The sequence below is a fragment of the Octodon degus genome, unplaced genomic scaffold (genome assembly GCF_000260255.1).
Source record: "Octodon degus isolate 3935 unplaced genomic scaffold, OctDeg1.0 scaffold00034, whole genome shotgun sequence".
NCBI lineage: Eukaryota > Metazoa > Chordata > Mammalia > Rodentia > Octodontidae > Octodon > Octodon degus.
This window is the reverse complement of record NW_004524610.1, coordinates 4,452,749-4,461,880: the sequence shown is the minus strand read 5'-3', so window position 1 is coordinate 4,461,880 and position 9,132 is coordinate 4,452,749. Positions and strand designations below refer to the sequence as shown.

Below are 9,132 nucleotides of genomic sequence, written 5' to 3'. Positions count from 1 at the left end.
AAGAAAGAAAGTGAAATTTTACTAAATGAGAGAGTGTAAAATGTCTAAAAGTGCAATACAACTGTGAATGCTCATCGCGGGTGAGCTTGTCCATCACTGCTGTTATACTCATAGCTGTGAGTGGATTCACTGTTACAGCTAAACACAATTGGTTATATATATATTTGGGGGGAGGGGGAGAGGGTGTGGCCAGAACGGGGGATTGAACTCAGACCCTTTCGCTTGCCAGGGAAGTGCTTATTCCTCTGAGCCATCTCCCCGGCCCATTTTTTTTCTTTTCTTCCTTCCTTTCTTTCTTTTCTTTTCTTTTTCTTATTCTTTTTTTTTTTTTTTTTTTTTTTTTTTCCTTCAGAACCAGGGATTGAACTCAGACCCAACAAAAGATCCCTTCTAGGCTCCATCCCAGGCCCGATTCCGTGTCCGCCATGGCCCACAAAATGGACATGTCTTTGGACAACACCGTTAAGCGGAACCGGAGCCAGCTAGGCGCGGCGGCCGTGGCGGTGGGGTGCACGCCGCAGCGCGAGTGAATCGAGCCGGGGGAGCCACGCGGAACCTGCCGGCCATCGTCCGCGGCAGGAACCGCTGGCGCCCTACAGCAGGCCGAAGCAACTTCCCAACAAGCGGTTTTGGCGGTGCTGCCGGCTGGAGACAGGGGAAAATTGTTGGTGTCTACGCTGGATTTCGGAGTATCGGGACGCAGATGTTCGGGAACTCTTCGCTGCATTTGAAGCACCGACAAGGGCGGCTGGGCACAGTGGTCGCTCGGCCGAAGTTTAGGAGCAGCAGATGTGCGCTTTGAACGGAAGGCAGACGCCCCGAAGGCTACAGAGCAGTGCAGTGGGGCCCTCCAGAAGGCCGCCCCAGGAGCATCCGGCTTGTCACATCACAGGCTGAAGCACAATCAAGACCTGCGCAGAGCGCGAGCAGAGGTGGCAGACTGGAAACCTCGGCTCCGGAGGTGGCGGTGGCCGGGTGGCACCGGAGAGGGACCCGTGGAGGCAGCCGAGGCAGAGGCCGAGGCCCTGGCAGGAGCTCAAGGCAGCAGCTGTCTGCGGAGGAGCTGGCTGCACAGCCCCGGCACGCCTGATGCGAGGGCGGGCGCCGGCTAAGCCGCCCTCCGTGTGAGAGGACCCAGGCTTCAGCTGCTCTGGGAGGAGGGGATGGGGCTGGGCTGTGCGGCCGATGGCCCATTTGTTTCTTTTATGTTTTAAGATAGGATTGAAAAACTCATGTAAAATTTTTTTCTTTCTTTCTTTTCTTTTTTTAATTCTGAAACAGACCTACTTTGTACCGAGTTATTTTGGGGATAAATTTTACTGGTTGCTGTTGTGGAGAAGGTGGCATTTTCACCTTTGCCGTAATAAACTAGAAATGTGTGTAAAAAACAAGTCACTTATATTCAGACCCTTTGAACAAATGTGCACTGGTATTGAGCTTCCTAACGTTGTGAAAGCTTCTTTCCCTTGCTAACTGTGTAACGGAAGGTCAGCTCAAGGACAGCTTTACTTGCAGAGGGTGCTATATTTTTAACTGTTTCTTTTTTGTTTTAATCCCATCTCTAGTGCAGATAACAGGTCAGATGCATGCCAACAGGAAAGAAAGGGGCCATTCACCACTGCGTAGATGTTCGTTCATAACTAATCCAAAGACAACATGGGACACTGTATCATTAAAATTCATAGTTATTCTTCCATCATAGCCAGGTACAGGAATCCTTCCTATAACATCGCAGTTAAATTTAAATTATCTTTTAATGAAAGAAAGGATTCTGGATTTTGTCCCCAGTTTTCTGAAGCTGACTAGTCCACCTGGAACTGTCACAAGCTGTCTGCATATCGTTGGTCAGCGCCCAGGACTTCTGTCAGCTTACATCTGGCTCCGGGTGACTTTCCGTGCTGTGACTGAGCAGATATCCGCAGCCACGCTGCCGCTGTCCATTTCTCGCACCTCCTCTGGATGCCTGCCCACCCCTTTTCACGGAGAGGAAATGAACACTGTAACCTGCTGGGTCTCAAAGGTCGGGGTCGGAGACTCCTGAGGCAGATCCCGGCCCACCGCCTCCTATTCCTGTGCCATCGCCCTGGATTTCCTTCCTTCAGAAGTCTTGGGCTTGTCACGTCACCACTGCTTGTTAGCTCTTTTGCTTCTACTGGAGCAAGGACGGCACTCATCTTGTCACAGATCCTGGGCGGGCAGGCAGGCATTTGTAGCAGTGGACAAGGGCCTGTCACAAGCCCACACATAGAGGTCAGCCGTGGCATGAGAGAAGAGGAATGCATGCTCGGCCTGTGCCTCCTGCCCGGAACTTCCTCTCCTCTCACCCTCACACTAAGCCTGGGTGCAGAACTGCTTCTCTGTGTTCTGCAGAAGAGGGACTGCAGGGCAGAGAGGTGAAGAAACGTGCACAAGCTCACACAGAGGAAAAGGCTTAGTTGGATCTTGAAGCCTCCTGGCTGCAACCCTGACAGCATCTGCTCCATGAGCGTGCAAGCGTGAGCAGGGACAGGCTCACCCTAAGAAAAGGGGGTGGAAACACAGCGGAGGAGAACATGGGGATGGCGACACGGGACACCTAGGTTGGTTCTGGCCAGCTGAATTTTTGGTAGAGCCATATGCACTTGAGGCCAGGATTTCAGTAGAAGTTTTGAGATGAGGGCCAGAGCTTGAAGCTGGGATGGCTCTGGTGCCTGTAACTGGTGCTGGTCCTGGCCCACAGCCCCAGGACAGCATCTGTCCTGGAACACTCCACATTGGCCCCAAGGAAGTGCTGATGCTGCTCAGAACCTGCAACCTGAGCTGGCCCCACAAGCATGGCGTTCCGGTCACCTGGGTCTCCACCACCACCAGCCTTGCAGCACCTGTCATCCCAGCACTCGGAGGGTGGAGGCAGGGGACTGCTTTAGTTCAAGGCCAGCCTGAAGTATACAGTGAATTCAAAGCCAGCCTAGACCACACAGTGAGACCCTATCTCAAAAACAAAAAATAAATGGTTATGTCCATAGTAGCTCTCTGAAGTGGGTATTTATGGGTGAAATGAATGACTGTTTAATTATTTCCCTTACTCCTAGGGATGCTGCCACAGACCAGAGCCAGCTATGGAGGTGGACGGCTCCAGCTGTCAGGCTCCAGATGTGGCCACAGCACCTCAGGGTCTCCCAGATCCTTGGGACAGGCAGCCAGCTGTCCCCTGCAGTGGCATTCTGGTATGCAGTCTAGCATGTGATCTGACAATAGACTGTCTCCCTGGGCTGCAGAACTTCACCTAACACACGATACCAGTGATGCAGGGTGGGTCATCCCCAGCGCTCCCCAAACCTCTGTATCTAGCTGATGTCCTGACCAAGAGCCTCTTGGGGCTGTCAGTCAGCTCATGACCATGAGCCGGTGACTAAGTCTTTCAGGGATGGTGTGAGGAGGACCACAAGGACAGTGCCCAGAGAGCCTGGAGAAGACAGGGCCACGGGGTGACAAAAAGCCACCAAGGGAAAAGGAAGAAAGCCAAGAGCTGTCTCCCAAACAAAGGACTTAACTGTTTCCAGGCAAGGGCAATTTCACTTAATTCAGAGAAGACAACTGACACCAAGACCCTTTTTAAAAAAATATTTTTTTTAAATCTTTTATTTATTTGGCACAGGGTCTCACTACACAGTTCGAACTTATAGTGATCCTTTTGTCTCGGCCTCGCCAGCTCTGGGATTACAGGTGTATGTCATTACTCCCAATCTTGGTGGCCAGCTCAGCACAGGGCCAGCATGGCATGCAGTGTCAGGGTCCGCACCCAGGTCCTTGTGCTTCCCAGGCAGGCACTCAGACCACTGAGCTATCTCACTGACACCAAGACTCTTGCTATAAAGGCTAATTCTGCTAAGTCCTACCTCTGCGTTGCTATGAAATGCATATCAAGTGCATGCACCCGGGAATGGGTCGCACCTGGGCTCGAGCTGGGCAGAGACCAGGACAGTAGGCCCAGCATGTTCCCAGGAGCAGGGGAGGAAGGAAGGTTTCCCTGGGAGCTGGATTCCCCTTCTCCTTCCTTTGACACTGCCTTCAAAGATAGCAGAGGCTGCAAGGGCTGACTTCCTCGGGGCTAGATCCCCAAGACAAGTTAGGACCTCATTCCTGTGCTTCCTAACAGACGCGTCCTGGGGGCTCCAGGCCATCTGCCTCTTTCAGGTCAATGCCTGTGAGCCGGGGTCCGTCGGGCTTCGCAAGGAGAGAAGAAGCCACACTTGGGTGCTGCTCAGTGGCAGCAGCACCGCTGAATCCCAACTGGGAGGCTGCAGCTTTATTTCCACATAATTAATGTACAGAAAATCTTCACATTTAAATTCTCAAAAAAGTAATTTCTATGCAGAGCATATATCTTCTTTTGATCTTTGATCTGAATGAAACAGCAATAATGAGAAAATATCTTTTTGTGTTATTTTTTGTCATAAAAAATGAAGCATTTCTTAAAGCCATGCTGTTAAGTTGAGCTGTGGGGGACTCAGGTCAATAATTTCTGACATTGCCAGTTAAATAGAAGACCCAATGCTATTATGGGCTACTGGACTCTTTTAGAATATTTTGCTGAGTTTACACACCTATAATATTCAATAACGGAACTTAGAAAAATGGGGTATGCCTATGAATGTCCATTTTGTATCTGTGTATTCAAAGTGGTTGGGATAGATATATAGTTGCATTCTGTTAATGAATAGAATGATTTGTTCTAATGGTGTTTGTAAATAGGATCACAAGTCCGCATCTTATACAGCAATTACCCACTAAGAAGAATATATGCAGTGTATTATTTGTTGAAACTGTACTTCCGATTTGATTTGAAACTGTCTCATTGCTATCTGTTTATCAATAAAACTTTGAAAAAAAAGAAGCATTTCTTTAAAAACTGAGATAGTATGTTTATGAGTTCTGGAATAGTTGAAGATGATTCTAGAATTTTATTAATTTTTGTTGCTTAAAGAAAAAATTTTATTTGTGATACTTAGAGAATATGTAAAAGATATTTGGGAAATGTTTCTATTTTTTTTGTTTTCTTTATTTTTTCAGACAGGTTCTCACTATGTATTTCAGGCTGGCCTTGAACTCGCTGTGTAGCCCAGGCTGGCCTTGAACTCCTGGTAATCCTCTTGCCTCTGCCTCCAGAATCAAGGTTTACAGGTGGGTGCCAGCACTAGGCAGGATTTTGCTTTTCATGTGTACTCACATAGAATACCGCCGCTCATGGATGAGACCTTGTCTCTTCGCCAGGAGAGGCAGTTGTTTGGCATCCTGCTTGTTGCCGGTCCCCTTACGGCCCTGGGCACCATGCAGGCAACATCCTGTGAGAGAAGGCTTTTCTTGTAACTTCCCAGTGCTGTCTGTGGGCACCGCCGAGTCTTCTCACAGGAGCTTAAACAATCAGCCTCCACGCCTTTTTGAAGTTCATGGAAGTGTTTCCTTCGCTTTCAGAGACCTCTCAGCACAGGGACAGCGGAGGCTGAGCTGTTCACAGGGTCATTAACCTGCACACAGGAACAGTGACTCCTTGGCCATTTATTAACCGTTGTGCCACTTTACGACTTAAGAGATGAGAAGGACTAAGAAAGCAGAGGCTGGGATCGCATTTTTTCCTTCGCCGTTTTCTTCAAGCCAAGCGAGGAAGCCCTGGCATCTCTAGGGCTTGGGCTACACAAAACAACCCGGGTGTCAAGATCCGCGAACATGTTCTTCCCACACAGCTCGCACAGATGTCTCCTCCGCGCCTCGACTTCCTCAGTCCTCTCACTGGCAGCTCGGGGAGGATGATCTGCCCCAAAGCACTATTCTTGGCAAACTAGAAGAAATAATTAATTCTCTCAGGAAATTATAAGTTATTTAGAAAAGAGTTCGCCAGACCTTGAGGTTGAAGCCAACGGCTCCTTACTGACACAGCTCTTCTTGTTCCTTGGCTCGGGGTTCTGGGCCCTCAACAAGAGAAGCTGCAGAGAGGCAGGGACAGGAAGCAAGCTACGGGCTCGCGAACATTAAAGTACCTGTTCCTGCCTCATGGTTTACCACACATTTGGTCCGGATACTGATTGTTTTAAAACTTTGTCTAAACATAGTTTATTTCCTACAGGAATGTTCACAAACCAAACATTTGCCTCTAGTGACAACATCCTAAAATTTTATTAACATAGCAAAGACAAGGGAGTAGTGCTAGTCTGCGTATTTCCCAGGAAAGAACATAATTTGTACTTTTTACTGTAAATTATTAATGATCAGCCACAAAGTGTTGAGTTCCTGGGGTGAGACTTAACATTCCCCAAATGTAAACATAAACTTACCTTTTCTCCTAGTTCTTAATTTGATAGTTTATGGATCGTTGAACAAAGTTTATGAACTTGATCTAATAAATTCTGTTTTGCTCATTCTTTGGAGTCCTGTCTCTGATTCCATTTTCCTAGTGAAGACCAACTTGTAGCGATGGAAACCTGTTTAAGCCACGATGTTTATTTTCTCAAGCTTGTTTTGACGTGCTAAATTGAAATGGAATCCATTTTTCTGGACTAAAGATTCTGTCTTTGGGGATGGCAACAGCTTTGCTGAACGTTTTCCTCCTTTATTTTTAAGCTCCCTGCATTTTCAGCCTCTTCCTGAGTGAAGAATAACCATCTGACTGCATTTTATTTTCAGCACATAACCAGAGTTTCTTGTGAAGAAGCTCAAAATAACACAGGAAATTCGGAAGGGCTAGTGGCTCAGATGCCTGCAGTTATTTAGATGTACAGGAAAAGGTACATTAAAGGAATCATGTTAAGGGACCTTAGGAGTCATCTACTGAGAGAAATTAGTGATGCAGCAGGTAAATGCGGCAGGCTGGACTGCGTGTGGGACGTCGGACGGGGCTGGCTAGCGTGGGTTGGCAAGGCCCCGGGGAGCACTGCGGAGCTGTCCTGGGGACGTGGGCCTTCAAGCAGATTGTGCAAGGGGCTGAGTCACCGAGTAAACGATGATCCTGAGTCCTGGCCAGATGCCACTGGGTCCAATAAATATTATGCTTTTCTTCGTCCATCTTTTTCACATCTGCATGGTCTTTTGTCTGGGAGGTCACCCAGCTGCCCTATGAGTAACTGCTACTAATCTTTCCTATTATCGATTTTTTTCTGTTATTGGTTTTAGTTTTCCATTTTTCACTGAACGGCCCATGTAGAAGCGTGGCCTTTTGTTCCTTCAAGTTCACTGTGTGGCCTAAGGAAGCAATGGGCATGCGGCTTTCCAGTGAGGGAGGCCGGCTTTCCTTCAGACAGCCTGGCCGCTGTATAAGCTACGGAAACCGGGAGGGGCTCTGCAATTCGATAATGGCCTTCTACCTACAGGAGGACTGAATGTCCCTCGGGGTCATTCCTGAACTCACATCAGTAGCTGGCAAAAGCCATGTAAGTGCCATCACAGACAAGCAAATGCTTGGTATGATTAGGACTGAGGATCTACTACAGGGACGCAGCATTCAGCCACAGAGAACCTGGGCGCAGCAACGCGGGCACAGTCCCTGTCGCTGCAGATGGGTCACTACCCAGGAGCACCAGGACTCAGAGAAATGGTGGGTATTGTCGTGTTGCAAGAGGGTGGCCTTCCCAGGACACTGTGCCAGAATGTGGGGTACCGTGTGAAACTCAAAGGTGGTGACATTGGTGGCTTTCTCTCCCTCAGTGACTTGTCTAACATGGAGGCACACGCTTCCTTCCTGCTGGGAGCAGAGATCTCACTCTGAGCCTCCGACACAGCCTCCAGTGTGCCAGGGTGCCTTCTTCCGCGTAATGATAACAGCAAGGGCTGGCGAGGCCGCAGGAGAAAGGCACCCTTCCACCTCGCCAGTGGGAACTCGAACTAGCACAACCACCGGGGAAGTCAGGACAGAGCCTTCAGAAAACTAAAACTGGAAATTCCATTCAATCCAGGTTTTCGCCTTCTAGTTGTCATCGCAAACAGTTAAAGACATTGTGTTACAGTGGCCCATGTACGTCTGTGCGTAAAGCAGCGTGGCTCGTGATAGCTACACCTTGGAAGTAGTCCCTACACGCACCAACAGGTGGATAGAGGGAGCAAATGTGGTGTTTGCATGCCACGGAGCATGTGCTGCTCTGCCACAGAGGAAGACAAGCCTGGGCATGAGGAGGAAAATGTGTGCACCGCACAGTCGTAGTGTTAAGCAAAACAGATGAGCCACGCTGCTTCCAGACGCTGTGGCCTCCCCAAGCGAGCCATACCAACTATGCATAATTAAAGAATGAAATAAAAGACAGGTGATAGGAACAGGAAGCAGGTCCTTTGCAGAAGGGAAGGGGACAGAGAGGAGGAGGGCAGGGTGGGGAGGGGAAGTGGGAGGAGGAAGCGGAGAGAACAGAGAACAGCTGTTGCAAGTGTGTGCTCCCCAAGGGGAAAGAACCAGATTAGAATCACTAACTTGTTTGTGTTTGGTTGGTTGGTTGGTTGGTTTTTTGGCAGAACTGGGGATTGAACTCAGGCCCTTGTGCTTCCCAGAGAAGCGCTTATTCTATGGAGCCATCTCCCAGCCCCTAGAATCAGTAATTTGTAAACTGTGTTCACAAGAGACTCCTTGTATGCTGGGACTTTCTGTATTAATTATTTCATAATTCAAAATGTAAAAATATGACCTCAGAGGCAACCTTGCCCTCACCCGACCCTCCCAACTTGACCTTGCTGTGGAAACTTAGGCTCTCAGGGAAGATCTGGGTCCAAATATGAAACGCACTTGCAGAGAGAGGTGCTCGGGTCTCACAGCCCCCTCTGCGTATGAAAATGGTTAGCACCTCGGTCCCCCCACACCTGGGGAGGCGCCCAGGAGCCCCTGCCGGCTGACCACTGGGCCCTGCCACAGCTGGGGGCCAGTGTCCCATGAGGGTAGCCAGCTTTTTCCCAGCCCCCTCCCAGAGGTTCAGGTTATTTCAATCTTTTATGATCACATTTTAGTGAATAATTTGGCATAGAAATCATGTTACACCAGCATGAGAGCCCCAGAGGCGGAACTGTTGGGTCCAGGGACGCGTGCGTTTGTCATTGTTACAGGTCGTGCCAGTAGAAGCTGCCTTATGCTCCCAGTAAGATGCACGAAGACGCACAGAGTGAGTGTTTCCCTACTCGCAC

General features: G+C 49.1%; 1 pseudogene; it reads left to right on the top strand.

Annotated features, from left to right (window-relative positions):
• Positions 1 to 413: 413 nt before the first annotated feature.
• LOC111816544 lies at positions 414 to 1,090 on the top strand (annotated as a pseudogene).
• Positions 1,091 to 9,132: the final 8,042 nt, after the last annotated feature.